The following is a 14910-nucleotide window of genomic DNA, read 5'->3' as shown; positions in this document are numbered from 1 at the left end:
TTTAGCCTAAAGTGCAAGAGAGGGATGGCAGAGAGAAATTAAATCTGGAAGGTAGACGATAAGGCAAGTTTAGGGCTGTGTGGTGCCAGGCTTATCTGAGCTTTTGGGAGTTTCCTCTAGTTAGGCACAGTAAAACAAGGAAGGGAAATGCTGATGGTCTCTTCTGGAACTTGTACCCATCCAAGAGTGTGCTCTTCAATACTGGTGATGACTCTTCCAGAAGTAGAACTGTTCATGGTTAATATTGATTCAAAACACAGTAATAAGAAGCCTGTAGATTAAATACTGCATGCTGCTTTGCCTGAAGATGTGAGGGATTTAAAATTAAAAAAAATGAGCCTTAGTTCTGAAAGAATACAGCCTTGCATTTAATTTTTTCATTGAGGAATTTTATCTCCCTGGGTAACAGGCAGGTGATACAGCAAAAAGTGTATCACTCTTTCCTGTCTAGAGAAAGGTGGCAGAGAAAAACATGGATCAGACACAGAAAGTGTCAGGTCCTGGCTGAACACCCTTCTGTCTTGGCTTTTGCTTTTCAGTTCCATTTACATTTTTCTCTTTAACTGGTGGGTGCTTTCCCATTGCTTTTCACTGAAAGAGATTCTTTTATAAGTTACTTTGGACTAAAGCCAGTTTTAACCATTTTTATAGCGAAGGACCTTGTGACCAAGAGAGATATCACAGTAATTCAGGTCCACCATGTGATGACTTCTGAGAAGAAAACTAAGAGCTTACCTAAGAGACAATGCTGCCTAAAGCAGCCACCAACCATAGTACTGCTAATTGCTATTACCTTATGAAAAGTGCAGTATCATTTCTAACACACGCAAAGGACAGTGCATGGGGGTATGTTGGGAATGCCGTGGACAATTGAATTAGAATAACTGGATATATGGTGATTGTGGCTATATCTTACTGTGGCTTTTGTGATCTCAATGATATCTTATACATCAGTCATAAGCTCTGAGTGATGACTAGCCAAATCCATAGAAAAAGGCTGAGTCCTTTTTGTGGCATTATGTTCAGATAGCATTATAGCAAACAGATGACTAAGAAAACCACTTAATGCAAATTAGTTGTTTGTACCCAGAAATCTCATGTGAGAGAGCTCATGATGCTCAATGGAAAACAAATACAACAAGAGAACAACAAACATGTAATTGAATAGAGTTTAGAGCTGAGGCTATCTATCCAAAATCATCTGTTTAGTGTTGCTATGATATCTAGTGATGGACAAATCCACACCACTGTATCTGGACATACTGGTTTAATAGATAATTGTTTGTTCTACATCTATGCTTAGATTACTAAATGACTTGTGTGAGGCAAATTAAATCTCATGGCAGAATATTACATTAGAAACATTAGCTAAGCCTTATAGACCTGAATTATTGCAGAGCTCTTCCAAATCATGAGTGATGATTTATACCTATAGTTTTATTAATTTATTACCTGGCCCTAAATTGGAGGGTTGCTCTTCAGAAAAAGGTCTCAGTTAAAATAAGAACTGAACTCCAGAAGACAGAGGACTTTGATTCAAGATAGCAAAGAGGATAATAAGGATTGAAGAGTCTGTGAATGATGTATTAGCTTGCAGCTCGGATTCAGCTCCGGCAGAAATCTTGCCAAGATACCCAATTTTCTTATCTCTAGACAGCAGAGCTGATAGCTTTCCATTTCATTCAGAGAAGAGTCAGATTTTGAACCGTGTACTAAACAGTTATCAGTGTGTCCCTCTTCTACCCAAACAAGTCCATTTCATTTATCTTTAAGGTCAGAGCTAGAGCAGGGCAGTTCACATAAGGAGTTTGTCTTTAGCTGCCCAGCTCCTGCTCAGGCCCCTCTTTCTGTGAGCCTTGGAAGGACCACAAATGTTGTGTCTCTGGTCAAGGACTTCACCACATCTCAAGGATTCATCCTCTTCCTGACCACTGCCAGACATCCATCATGGGGATCTGGGCTAAAGTGTTAGTTGCTTTGTTCCCTGATCTCCCTGTGTTTCCTCGCACCCTCCCAAACACCCACAGTGGGGTTAACCACATTAGTACCAATTCCTGCAGCATGGATTTGTCTGTGTACAAGCACTGATAAACGGTCCCTCTCCAAATATCCCTGTGAACAAAGAGTGGCAATTCAAATGTTTGTTGAAACACAAAGGGATTTAAGCCTGGCTGAGCAGGATCTGTCTGCTTAGGCACAAATATTCGAGGGGACATTTCTCCATCATTTTCTCAGCTAATTTCCAGGGATATACAAAACTGATTATCTAATTGATGACTCACTGTCAGTGTCTATGATCAAAAAATACTGAAAGCCTGCAGAGAGAAGTATGTTTCATTCTCCTGTGTAAAACTGAAGGTGACACTTCAAAGCCTGGAGGGTGAAGGTCAGCCTTCATAGCAGCAAGGAAGAAGAGGTGACTATACTTTCATTAGACAAAGAGGTCACATTTTTAAAGGTCAAATCTTTCATCTTCAATTTCCTAGCTGCAATCCAACCAGTGCTTTGAAATGCATTGCTGCTCTAGCTGTAAATAACAAAACCTAAATTCAGGCCAGTTTATGGAGCAACACTCAACACTATAGTTTACATGGCATGTCTTCTTTTGAGGCTCATAAAAAACAAATTTATCCCAGGAGGTGCTGCCTTACAATTGATGTCAGATTATTTTAGAATCAGAGATTGGAAATTAACATCTTGGCAACGGTGAAAAATGCTTTGTGTTTAGAGAGCAGGAAGTTAAATGCCTGCATCCATTTTTCCACCTTCAGCTGTGCAGCAGTGCTAAAAACAGACAAAACCAACAACAGCTTGCCTGCTTTTATGAATTCAGGTTGCCCTAGTTTGTGTGGCTGTACATGCCTGTGCAGCTACTCTGGGTGAATGGAAAGAAGAGCTCCACATAGAAAAACTGGAGTGTTTTTTGGGGATGGCACTGGCTTAGAGGGGCACAGGCAAAGATTGGTTAGTGCAGCTGCAAAAAGCGTGGCTCACACATCAGAAAATAGGACTGTGATGCATTTGGAGTAGGCAGATGTGCTTTATGAATAGGGGAGTAAGTAGGGCTGCTGGACGTAGAGCACAGCTGTATATGCTATATATGGATGATGTGGAAGAAGAGCCACATGGATAGGCTTGCCTTTGCCATATTAGACAGGCTCGCCTTTGGTATTGTCTAACCTAACCTTTTTTATAGAATTTATAGGCTTTTTTATAGAATTTATCAAAATGAATAATAAAGCAAACATAAATTGAAAGCAAGCATGCTACTTAGCTTATTTACAAAGCTAATAAAATGCAAAAAAACCAGTAATCAAATTATGTTCTCAAGTAAAAATGAATCAATAGATTAATAGCTTCAAAGTGCTTCCGTACCAAATTAATAAAATAAGCAATCAAAGCAAATGATGAGGCTGTCACTGTCACTCTCAGTCCTTGTCACTAATGAAGTTATGCTAAGTGAATCAGAGGAAGAGTTGTTTGCTTTCAGGCCAAAACTATCTGGCATCCTACCCAAAACACCCCTTTCACTCAGCTGGGGAGCAGCACAGGTCACACCACATGTTTGATTTGGACTTAGACTCTTACCAAGCAAGGATGAGAGAGGTGAGCGATATTCCTCTTTCAACATAAGCTGTGCTCAACTACCCAGGTGTAAACAGCGATTCTTGCCATAATATTTTTTAGTCTTGTGGCTGTTTCAGCGTGATGGGTGTCCTTACCAACTCCCCTGCCCGCGTATACAATTTGTGGGATAACAAATCCACCTTTTAACACAGGTGGCATCTCTAAATACTGTGTGATGGCAGCTTTAGAGCAGCTTTTGTCCTCATCAGAACTTCCTGACTAACTTAGTAGCAGGTTGACATTTGTTTTTTTGAAACTGTGAAAGATGTTTCTCCCTGAGATGTACACAAACACTCCTTTGTAACTGGGGGAGGAGGGTGGCAGGTAGAAGAGAAAAAATAGTTGGACTAAAGTCAACCTGGCAGAGGAGCAATTCATTTGGGAGCCAGCAGCTGTGCCTGGGAGCTGGGAAAGTGCCCGTTGGCCTGTGCTGTACCATCCCCAGGGGCCAGGCAAGTGCACAATGGCCCGGGCTGGATCACACTGAGTCCCTCAAGCAGAACTGCTCAGGTGCCACTTGATCCACTGCTGGTGACACAAATTAACGGGAGGCAATATGGGGAAAAATAGGGAGAGTTGGAGAACATTGCCCAACAGTCCCCAGGAAACTATGCACCAGGAGAGGCTGCACTTTCTGATGACTGCCATTGGGGTTCAGTTCAAAACTGAACCCCAATGAGTGCTGGGGATAAGAAGGGCTGGATTTATGCTCCGTAGGGATATGCTGAGAAAAATGTTTCTGGATGTTTCTCTCACTGAAATATCTCACTAGGAGAGTACAAAGGCAGATACTACAGGGTTTATCAAAAGGAAGAGCTTTCAACCCATCAGAGAGCAATAATGTGCTGCCCAAGGAATATGAAGATAAGCTACTATAATTTCATGCTGTGTTATTTTATTCCATAAGACAAACTATTACTTGCTTTCATAAATTTATAACGGTGACCATACAAATTATGGTTTGATGTCAGAGTCAGTCTCCTGGTTTAGCTAGTAGCAGAGGAAAAAGGTAATTGCAAAATTTACAATGACAATAAAACAGCAAAGCTAGGTGGTTATGTTAGCAATTATTTCTGACGTGTGAATGTTTCCACTACAGCTAATTTTCAAGAGGAAATTTCTTTCAAAGAAAAATCCTTCCCAGGATCCTAATAAGGGCCAGAGGAAACGGATGGTAAACCTCATTGCAAATTGGGTGAGCAGCATGAACAAGAGATATCAGGAAAGCTAGCTGAGATGTCACTTGTTGCTCCCTAATAGCTTCAAAGAGAGGATGTCAGTCAAGGATCGACTGTGACAAGAGCAGGCACCAGCCTGGTTGTCATTGCTGGGGTAGTAGCTGGAGTCTTTGGATATGCAGTAAACAAATAATGCAAGAAATTAGTTCAACAACACTCCTCTGAGCAGATCACCATAAGCAACAACTAAACATTTCTAGCAGATAGAGGAAATCCCCCACATCAAATCAGAGTGGCTACCAGGAGTGCAGTGACCTGCTTCTTTTCTGATATTGTTCTAAAAAGCTGGGAGGACACTGAGCGCAGTCTCTCCGGGACAATGGTATTGACTTTAGTAACTCTTTAAAGTGGGATGAGCCAATAGAAAGTGGGCTGTGGTACAGTACAAAATAAAATGTTCTAGGGCATTCTGACTATTGAAATAGGTGCTTGTTTTACATGGCTGAGAATACTGTTATTAAAATAAACATTTGTTGCTAAGATACCCTGTTAGTTCAATAGCCTTGAAATCTAGCTGGTGTCATTAGATTGGAGGTATAGATATTTCATAGATATGTCATTGCAGCCATTGCAGGCAGACCTGGGAGGCAGGGAGGGAACTCCTCAAACACTAATAGGAAATAAAGCAGCTGCTAGCAGCAGCTCTGACCTGGAGGGCAAAGCTATCCTTGGAAGACAAGCAGCTTGCTGAGTGGGAGCAAGAGAGAAGAGCGAGCAGGAAAAAAACAGTGGTAAAAGAGGAGGGAGAAAAGCAGCAGGATGAGCCACAAGGGAAGGGAGAGTGTTGTCTGGTAAATGCCACTGCAGCTGTAGCTCTGCTGACCTAGGCTGTGTTCACATAAGCCCATGAGGAGGAGTAGCAGAAGCAGAACTTGGAGACAGAGGGGTGGTCTTCTGACACCAAAGATCTCTTATCCATACTACATGAAATTCAGGGGGTTTACTTGAATCTGGCTGTGGACTCGCCCCATGAGCTGAAGTCCAATCAGAGGCAGGAGCATCATAGATGCACTTTTGCAGTGTGTCCTCCTGAGACAGTGGCGTCCAAGGATAAACAAGCACCCAAAGGTTCTTTGCCCAGAGGATGGTTGAGCACTGAACAGGCTCCCCAAGGAAGTAGTCACAGCACCAAGCCTGACAGAGTTCAAGATGCTTTTGAACAGTGCTCTCAGGCACATGGTGTGATTCTTGGAGCAGTTCTGTGCTGGGCCAGGAGTTGGATTTTTATGATTCTCGAGGGTCCTTTGCAACTCAGAATATTCTGTGATTCAATTATCTGCATAAGATCAGCACCAGCCTGCTTCTCAGACCTCGAGTCCATGGGGTAGAAACATTTTTTCCAGCCTTCCTAAAGCAAATTCTCTGTAGCATTAAGATGGGGGAGAAGGCATCCCTAGAAGCTTCCAGATATGAATTCAGCATCTTTGATTGAACATCTCTTTCTCTCTCTCCATTGATAATTTAAGAAATGAGTAGGAAATGCTGAATGACTCATTCCACCAGAGGTACTGCTTTTCTGAGGTGGATCAGCAGCTTTTTAAAGAAAAGGCAGTGGCAATAGCTTGTTTTTCTTCATCTTCCATCTCACCGTATAATAAGACTAGAGAGAGGAAAATGTGCCTTGAATGTGAACAGCTTTGGCTCTGCGCTTTCCTCAGCCTGAGAAGCTCTGGTTTTGTCTGATATGAGAGTATGTCAAACTCAGTAAGGAAGGAAGCCAGGGAGGGAGCATGAGGAACCCTCTGTCCCTCCTGCTGGCAGGGGAACCCTCTGCAATTATTTAGCTCTCAAACCTCATGAGGTTCAGCAAGAAAGCTAACAACAGAGTCTGAGTCTCATCTGGGAAGTGGAAGGAAGCTCTGCCTCCTGCAGTATGTCAGTAGTAACAAAAGGGGTCATGAGTAGGACCCAGGGTGTAGGGTAGGAAAAGACACTGACTGCCCCTTCTTGAGGGCTAATTGGAGCCATTTTGCTCTTGTCTCTTTTGCTTCTTGCTCCATCCCTCTCACCTTCCAACCAGAGATGGATCAGGGTAAGCATGGCAGTTCTTTGCATGTTTCGGTGTCTGCCAGAACAGGTCCCAGGGTTGTACCATAACCTGCTCACACAGCCAAACACCAGAAAGGCTCCAGTCTGCAGATCTCCTTAACAGCAAGCACAGGAAACATTGAAAAAACATCACCTCTCTCTTGCTAGAGACTGACACAAAAGACAAAGCACTAGGGTTGAGACACAGAAGTCCTGGGGCAATGCTGGCAGACAAAGGAAATTTTACATATATTCGCTGTTTCTTGATGCTGTAGCAGATGATATTTCTCATTTCAATTTATACCATTTCATTACAAAGGGCTTTTTCAGGCAGTAACCCTTGCTGCAGTTTAAGATGTTATTGCCTCCAGCTGCCTACTCTGTCCCTCTGTTCAAAGTTACAACCTTTTATGAGCCAGCGGAAGGAGACATGCACCCAACTGCAGCTGCTCCCTTTCACAATCTCACACATTAAGGTATTCAGCTAATGCTGTGGATCATAATTTGGAGCAACCAAAGAAGACGTGACATTTCCTTCTCCTCACGTTGCTAACCTTTGCAACTGGAAGTGAGTGACAGCTGGATCTGGTCACATATTAAAGCAGTTGCTCAAGTTTCTCAAAGCTCATGAGTGGCAGACGGGAGCAGTGCTGGTCCTAGGACGTCTTACATAGTAATAAAGGTAAACTGATATGAACAACACACTTTGCTCTTGGGTGTGTAGCTGTATTACCATTTCTACTCCTTGCACTCCTAAAGAAAGCAAAACTATATTTTATGAGCAAGCCAAACTGTCCCAACAATCATGAACTCTCACCAGTATGGCTGGATCTGCACCAGAGCCTTCTGCTGACACAGCTAAGACAGTCTAGGATTGTTCTTCTTCTCCCTCCTATCAACACACCAAGCTGGAAAATGTCTGTTGTAGAGACAGGAATAACAGCAATCACAATAGTCGGTCTTTTCTGCTGTGCTCCAATTTAAACAGGGTCATACAGGGAGTATCCATGGGTGCAGTTTTACTGCAGAGATCAATTTCAGTGCCCTGCAGAATTCGACTAGTGGTAATGTAGTGTGGTTTTAAAATTAGAAAGCCCAATTATGGCCGGGCTCTGTCTGCATAGCTCTCTGGTCTGGTGGTTGGAGCCACCAGCATGTTCACGTGAGAGCAGAAATCTGCCAGAGGCGCCCTGTATCCAGCCTTTGAAAACAAAATATTGGGAGTGCACATGAAGAGGAGCACAAAATTACATGTAGCTGCTGTGCTGTCTGCTTGTATAACCATTTTTTTACTCACAGAGAAGTGATTCTGGCAGAGTATAAATTCTGCCACAACGGTTCTGAGAACACTGCTGAAGGAGAAATGTGTGGATTAGCAGGGATAGCTAGTGAAGCACTCATGTCACCTCTCTGCAGGGCGATGGAAATATTGTATTATTACTAACCTATCCTGGGAAATGGAAGTCCTCCATCATTTTCCTTTTCCCTCTGTTTTAATAATGACAGTAGTGAACCTCTGCAGACTAAGAATCTGTGGACAAATTCCTAAATTCATTAAAACTAAGCAGACAAACTCTTGATCCTACTGACTTCAGTGGGGTATGGATTTCACTTTGTGTTCACAAACTTGACTGTGTGTATAAAGTCCTTTCACACTGTGTTCTGCTCTTGTGTAATAGTTAAATTTTTTCCCAGTATTAATGTTTAACATAGATCTTTTTCTAAAAAAAAGTTTTAACGTAGGGCTAATTGGTTCCAGTTCTGAGTTTCAGCCCTGAGTTGCTGGTAACTGGACCATATTTCTTTTGCAGAAGACTGATGCTTGAGGATGTTATTATCTAAACCTGGGACCAGGAGGCAAAGAATCCACTGTGTCATTGCCCACCACTCCTGCAGCCATTTAAAGCAGTCTGTGCAATGTTCCCCTATTCCCCACCAGTGAGAGTCTGTGCTCACCTTCCAGTGGTGTGAAGAACAGCCCATTTTGCTGACCAGTGGAGACAAGTTCCACAGATACCCACTTTCTGATCTTGCCTCTCCTAATGACTCCTCAGTAGCCTTGACTCCTCAGAATCTCCCCTTTTTCTTATGTTTATAAATCAGGGATAATATTTATACACTCTTTCACCTGTTTTGATGACTATTAATTGCTGTTCAGGCACTACTCTGAAGTTAATTTACTGTGCAAGTACTAAGTGTAATTTAACTATTGAATATTTAAATTATTTGACTCTATAGACTATTTTTAACTCTTGTTTCTTAGTCTGTACAGAAAACTTACCTATTTCTTTCAGTCTGCAGAAGTCTGTGTTAATGGCAACAGATATATATGTCTTGAAGATGGCTGTTACAGAAATATGAGACTCTAGATGCCTAGAAAACAGAGAAATAGTTGTAACATCTTCTATAACCACTAGTGCACCTTCTTTCTTCCTGTCACCTCCCTTCCTTTTTTCACACTGCATGGTGTGATTTTCCCACCAGTTGCTACAATAAACCTGCCTGGTGGTCCTGCCTATCTGGGAACAGCTTGGTCTTAAGATTAACCTGTCCCTAGTCTTACTTTCAGAGCTCATTTCATTTCTATCTTCTAATCTCGTACCAGTCTCCTAATTCCTTTCAAGTTTTAGACTAAGGAAAATAAATTCTCTCTTTTTAATGATTTATGACTGAAAATCATCAAGGATTTGGCTGAACTCTATGTGCAGGGCTCAGATAGACTGTTTCTATGTTGTCAGTTATGTCAGTCATGGTTGGGCTGGATGGATGTTGCTCGGTCCCTGGCTGTCGGTGCTGATTCATGACATTGAGTGTGTGTGTGTGTGTGTGTGTGTGTGTGTATGTGTGTGTGTGTGTGTGTGTGCGTGTGTGTGCATACACGGGTGGAAACAGGCAGAGAGCTGCACTTTTCCATTTCATGCTGACCTGATTATCAGGAAAATTGAGAAAAACAGTGTCTGTGCTGTGAGGGCCCTGGGGACCACCACTGAGAGAACTGTATTTACTTATTGAGCAGATTATTGTCATTATTGTGCCTCTTCTCTCTGATGTCTGCTGGGTTGTTTCCACGGTCTAGAGAAGAGCAACACTTACTCTGTGAAGAATTCAGAAGGTCCTCCTTCCTCATGTCTATAGCAGTCAGGAAGAACAGGGTCCTAATATTTGTAGCCAGATAAAAGGAAAAAAAAGTCATACTCCAAAAGCCACAGTGAGGATTTAAGGGAATGGGTGAGAGTTGCATGCTCAGCTGCTTGTCTTTATGACCAAAAAGGATAAATGTTCAGACGGAAAAAAGTTGTAATAAATTTCTCTACTGGATATTTCTCTTCAACAGACACTTTTGGTGAGTTTACAGACACTAACTCAAGATATGTCCATAATTTCTCAAATTCTCAAGTCTGTGCACTGCCAATAACTCTATTCAGGGAGTCCAAGATAAAACCAGAACCATCCTCTGCCAGACAAATAGCACAACTGCTGCAAATGAACCTAGGGAAAAGGAGACCAGTGTGTTTACGCAGGAGTGGAAAGAGGACCAGGAGTCTTCTCAGGCTGTCTCCTAACCTAGCTGTTGCCCTTGAGATCCCCCTGCCTCAGGTAAGGCGTGGTTCGGGATGATATAGAGCCTTCAGTGCCTCAGGCAGTATCTTTTTCTGGAGGAACTGTAGGAAGAAAGCACACATGCAGTAAGTTAGAAAGCAATATAGAGCCATCAGCTGGTTCCTCTGGCCTAGTCCCTGAGGTAGAGGCCAGAGAGGCAGACCAAGATAAATGGCCATCCCTCCACCCTTGTCTTGATTCATGCACAAAGCCAAAAGTCAGCTATTTTTCTGGGGAAAAAAAGTAAGCTGTACAATATTTTTTGTCCCAGAAAAGACAAAATATCTGGAAAGGGGTTTCTTCTCTCCATTGAGGGGTGTTTTGAGCAGACTGAGAATTGCAAGACTGGGAAGAGGAGAAGCCTGTAACAGGGGGATCATACTAGTTTGAAATACTCCATATGTGTCTTTTTCTGGGCCAGGTTAGTGGGTTCACCAAGGCTCTCCTGGATAAAAAGGGACACTGTAGTGGAGCCTCTGGGGAGGGATGTCAGCTCTCTCCTGTGCTAAAGGAGATTAAGACTCAAAAGGGACTTGAGTGAGTGAGAGGTAATTTCTCGTGTAATAACAACAGGGTAGTGGTGTGCCTGTGCAAACTGGCACTGCAACAGGGTGGACTCGGCAGCAGGGACAGGGACAGCACTGACTGTGCTGATGGTGCTGTTGAACATGGGTTTGTGTGTGTGTGTACAGACATATTCATGTCTTCCCTAAAACCAGAGTGATTGGGCTGAGGATGAATATGTCTGAGGAAGGATAACGGCACACTAAGGGTGAGGAGGGGAGGTCAGCAAGCAAGGCTCCTACTAAGGGAGTAGCAAGTGAAGGGCAAGTCAGCTGTGGAGAGGGGCAGCCCTGCACCCAGGAAAGGTGGTGTTTAGAAACTCATGGAGGCAGATATGAATGGAGCCTCAAAATAGCAAAAACCTGTTATATAATAATGCATATCCACATGTGCTACCATGGCATGGAAGGTGTGAGACCCTCATACTGGATGAATAGTGCCAATTTAGGAGTAAAAACATGGAGAACTGACAGCAGACAGCGTGGGTCTATGCTATAAGGAGAAATGCATGGAAAGGACAGGAACAAAATAGGAGACAGAAATAGCTGTGTACTGTACCCACTAGCTACAGAAAAGAAACAATACTTCGAAAAAGCAAAGCTTCTGTCTCGCTGGGAAGAGAAAACTGAGCAAAAGGGTTTTCCACTAGAAAAGGAAGAGATAACCTGTTCAGAAGAGGGTATCTTCAATGCCATCTTTTTTTTGATATGACAGTTACTGTGTTGAGTTTTGAGGTAGGAATCATGCTACAGTAGGACAAATAGTTAAATGTGCCTGAATAATTAAGCACATCTTAACAGAAAGCAAGGAGTACTGGAGACTGGAAAATGGGAAATTGTCATTCCACAGAGAAAAGGGGTTGAGTAACAGTCAGAATGACTCTTTGCATATTCCCAGCATGTCCATACAGCAGCTACAGCAGTCATGTAGTAATCAGTTAGAGTCAGGGTGCATTTGAGCTGTTACAAAATACATGGTTTGATTTGGTTCTATGCCACAGCTCTTCTGCTATTGCTGTTATGGTTTTCCATCAGTATATAATACTCTGCCTAACTGTATTTTAATAGCACACTATGGGCAGCTCTCTGCTCTGCTGAAAACACAGTATTTAAACAAAGAACTGTGAATTTTTAACCCCCTCATATTTTATGACTAAGATTATTGAATTTCTTATAGCACTCCAGTGTTTTTCTGTAGAGGTCACAGTGGCCTTTCACTAATAGGCAGTATAACTTGTTGCTCCATTATAACATGACCTCATCTTCCAAAGTTTGAAACTTGGCAGATGAGAAATAGAAAGGGAGACAATACCAGGGACTCTCCCAGAGGCTTCTTGAAGGGTCAGACATTAATTACAACACGGGCAGAAATATTTAGGGGTTATTGTTTCAGGACATACACCAGAAAAATGTCCATCAGGAAAGCTGATGTGATCTCAAATGAGACTCTATAAAAGCCTGAACTCACAGGCTTTTAGGACGTTTGGACATTTGGACATTGGCTGAACCTGGAGGAAGAATTCACAGGAGCAGTTAATGCAAGCAGAGATACCAGTCCTCCTGCTGGTGCCTGAGTGGGCTCATTCACTCTTTGTCCTCAGCCCCAGCTTGAGTTCAGCATCATATAGAGACAGATTCATGGGTCATTCCAGCTGGATCAAATTGTCCAGCCTACCTCTCAGACACCTCTGAATTGCTTTCCAGCCCTGAGCATGTAGAGGCTACACGTGAAGAAAAATAAAGCCATCCGTACCTGGCATGCTGAGGGAGCTTGGAAGACACACTCTCTGACTCAGGCTGGTCTGCCACCGCCATGGTAGAGCCACAGGTCTGTTCCAGCTCCTGCACAGCCGCTGATGCAAATGCCCAGCAATGAGGGTACCAAAAGCTCATTAGTAGCTCTTAACACAGAGGTTTGGAAGCATCATAGAAAACACAAAACCTCTGATTGCAGGAAACTAGGATGAAGTTCTAACACCCTGGGAGAAAGGAAAAGCCATGTTCTAACATCCCTTTCAGAACAAGTCACAGAGGCTTTCAGCTGCTGTGATCGTGTCTGGCTGAGGGTGCCATTAATAGAGAGGGTGCAACACCTCCCTGAAGTCACATCTCCAAACTGAACATAACTAGGTGACCATGTCATCTGCAGTAAAACAGGATACACGCAAGAGTTTGTGTCAGGATATGTTTCTGGATGACACAGTCATGGAAATGACCACCTGTCAGCACATTTTGGGAACACAGCACCAGGTCTTCATCAGCCAAGAAGACATGTGACAGAACATCAAACTGTGTGATGCTATAGACATGCCTGCAGCATGATTGAGAAGGGATATCCATACACAAAGCTGGTATATTTTAATTCAGAACAGGACCAGATTTGTATCAAGTCAGGTGGTGCCCCATTTAGATTAATTTTTATCCAATTTTTTTCTCTAGGTAAACTTGAACTTCTGGTTTATGTAAATGTGGTTATAATTTTGCGAGACAGCAATTGTCTCTTCTATTCTCCTTGGGCTTTCCCTTTTGTAATGATAATCCCAAAGCAAAATCTCATTAATGTCTTCTGAAAAGAGTTCACAGGGTTGTGGTTTTCATCAGAGCAGCTGATTTCTCATTCCAGATTCGGTGAGCATCACAGAAGCCAATGCAGGGACTTGGCACAGCAGTACTCACCAGTTCTGGGATGATTGGCCTGTCAGGCACGCATGTAAACAGCATCGTGTCTGTGATAAGCAACTTCATCCTCATTATCCTCTCTTAAAAGCCTATACCACTTTCTGATTACTTTCAGAGGAGTGGGTAAGGGCCCTGTCATTTTGCATTGCTTAATGCTTTCCATTACAAAAGACCATCCTGGGGTTTCACCAGAGACTTTCGTATATTCAGTGTTTTTCCATGGGGTGGGTGGAGCTGGATTTTCAGCAGCAGCAAAGCCTTTTGTCTGGAAGAGTGGAATTCTTGTTAGGTTTCTGTGAAAAAGTATATCGTCCTCAAAAAATCACCCTTAATTTTAATCTTTGGGAAAAACTTGTTTCCTTGCCAGCATCAGCTTTCTGAGGATGGGCTGTGGCTGTAGCGAAACTATTCATCTTACTTCTCCTGGGATGCCTCGGTATCTCTGATGAAGCAATCAGTGATGGGAAGAGAAACAGGCCAGGGGCCTTCCCTCTCCCTATACAATCAGACATTATTCTGAGCCCTGTACACAGCAGCAGAGCACCTTCTCTTCTGGGACACCATGTTAAACACCAATATTCCCCCTCCTCCCTTCAGATCCTCGTTCCCCACACATGCTGCAGGGACCTCCTATCTCCAGGGAATAAGTAAGGAGCATTCTGAGCACGGCAGTCCTGGATATATCCATTCCCCAGCCTGGAAGGGCTCAGTTCAATTGTCCAAACACAACTGTCTTGTGCTATTTCAGGCACCCTCTCCTCTCCTGCAGATTTCTGTGGGGCTGAAGGAAAAGCAGGAGACCTGCAATCTTCTGGGGAAGTAGCTGGAGAGTAAATTGGATTCCCTAGAGTATTTAATGCAGCAACAGAAGTCCATGATCAGAGAACAGATTAAGATGCTCCTATTCATCCTCACTTTCAGACACCTACACATAGTTGTCCTCAGTATGGGTACCTGCAGGAGGAGTAAGTGTCTTACCTGTTATTCCTGTCACAGGAGAACCATTTAATATGACTGAAGAGCTGTGAATGCACCAGAAATACCATTCTAGGGAAGCACAGTAGACCCAAATGACTACAGTGGTGGGATAGGTAAGTGGTTCATGTGTAGACAGATATTCCAGCAACACCCAAACTAGGGGTCTGGATCTGGAGCTGAGTCCCATCCTCTATGTC

The sequence above is a fragment of the Pipra filicauda genome, unplaced genomic scaffold (genome assembly GCF_003945595.2).
Source record: "Pipra filicauda isolate LSUMZ 115617 unplaced genomic scaffold, ASM394559v2 scaffold18_size4552066_pilon, whole genome shotgun sequence".
Taxonomy (NCBI): domain Eukaryota; kingdom Metazoa; phylum Chordata; class Aves; order Passeriformes; family Pipridae; genus Pipra; species Pipra filicauda.
This window is presented reverse-complemented; position numbering follows the sequence as displayed.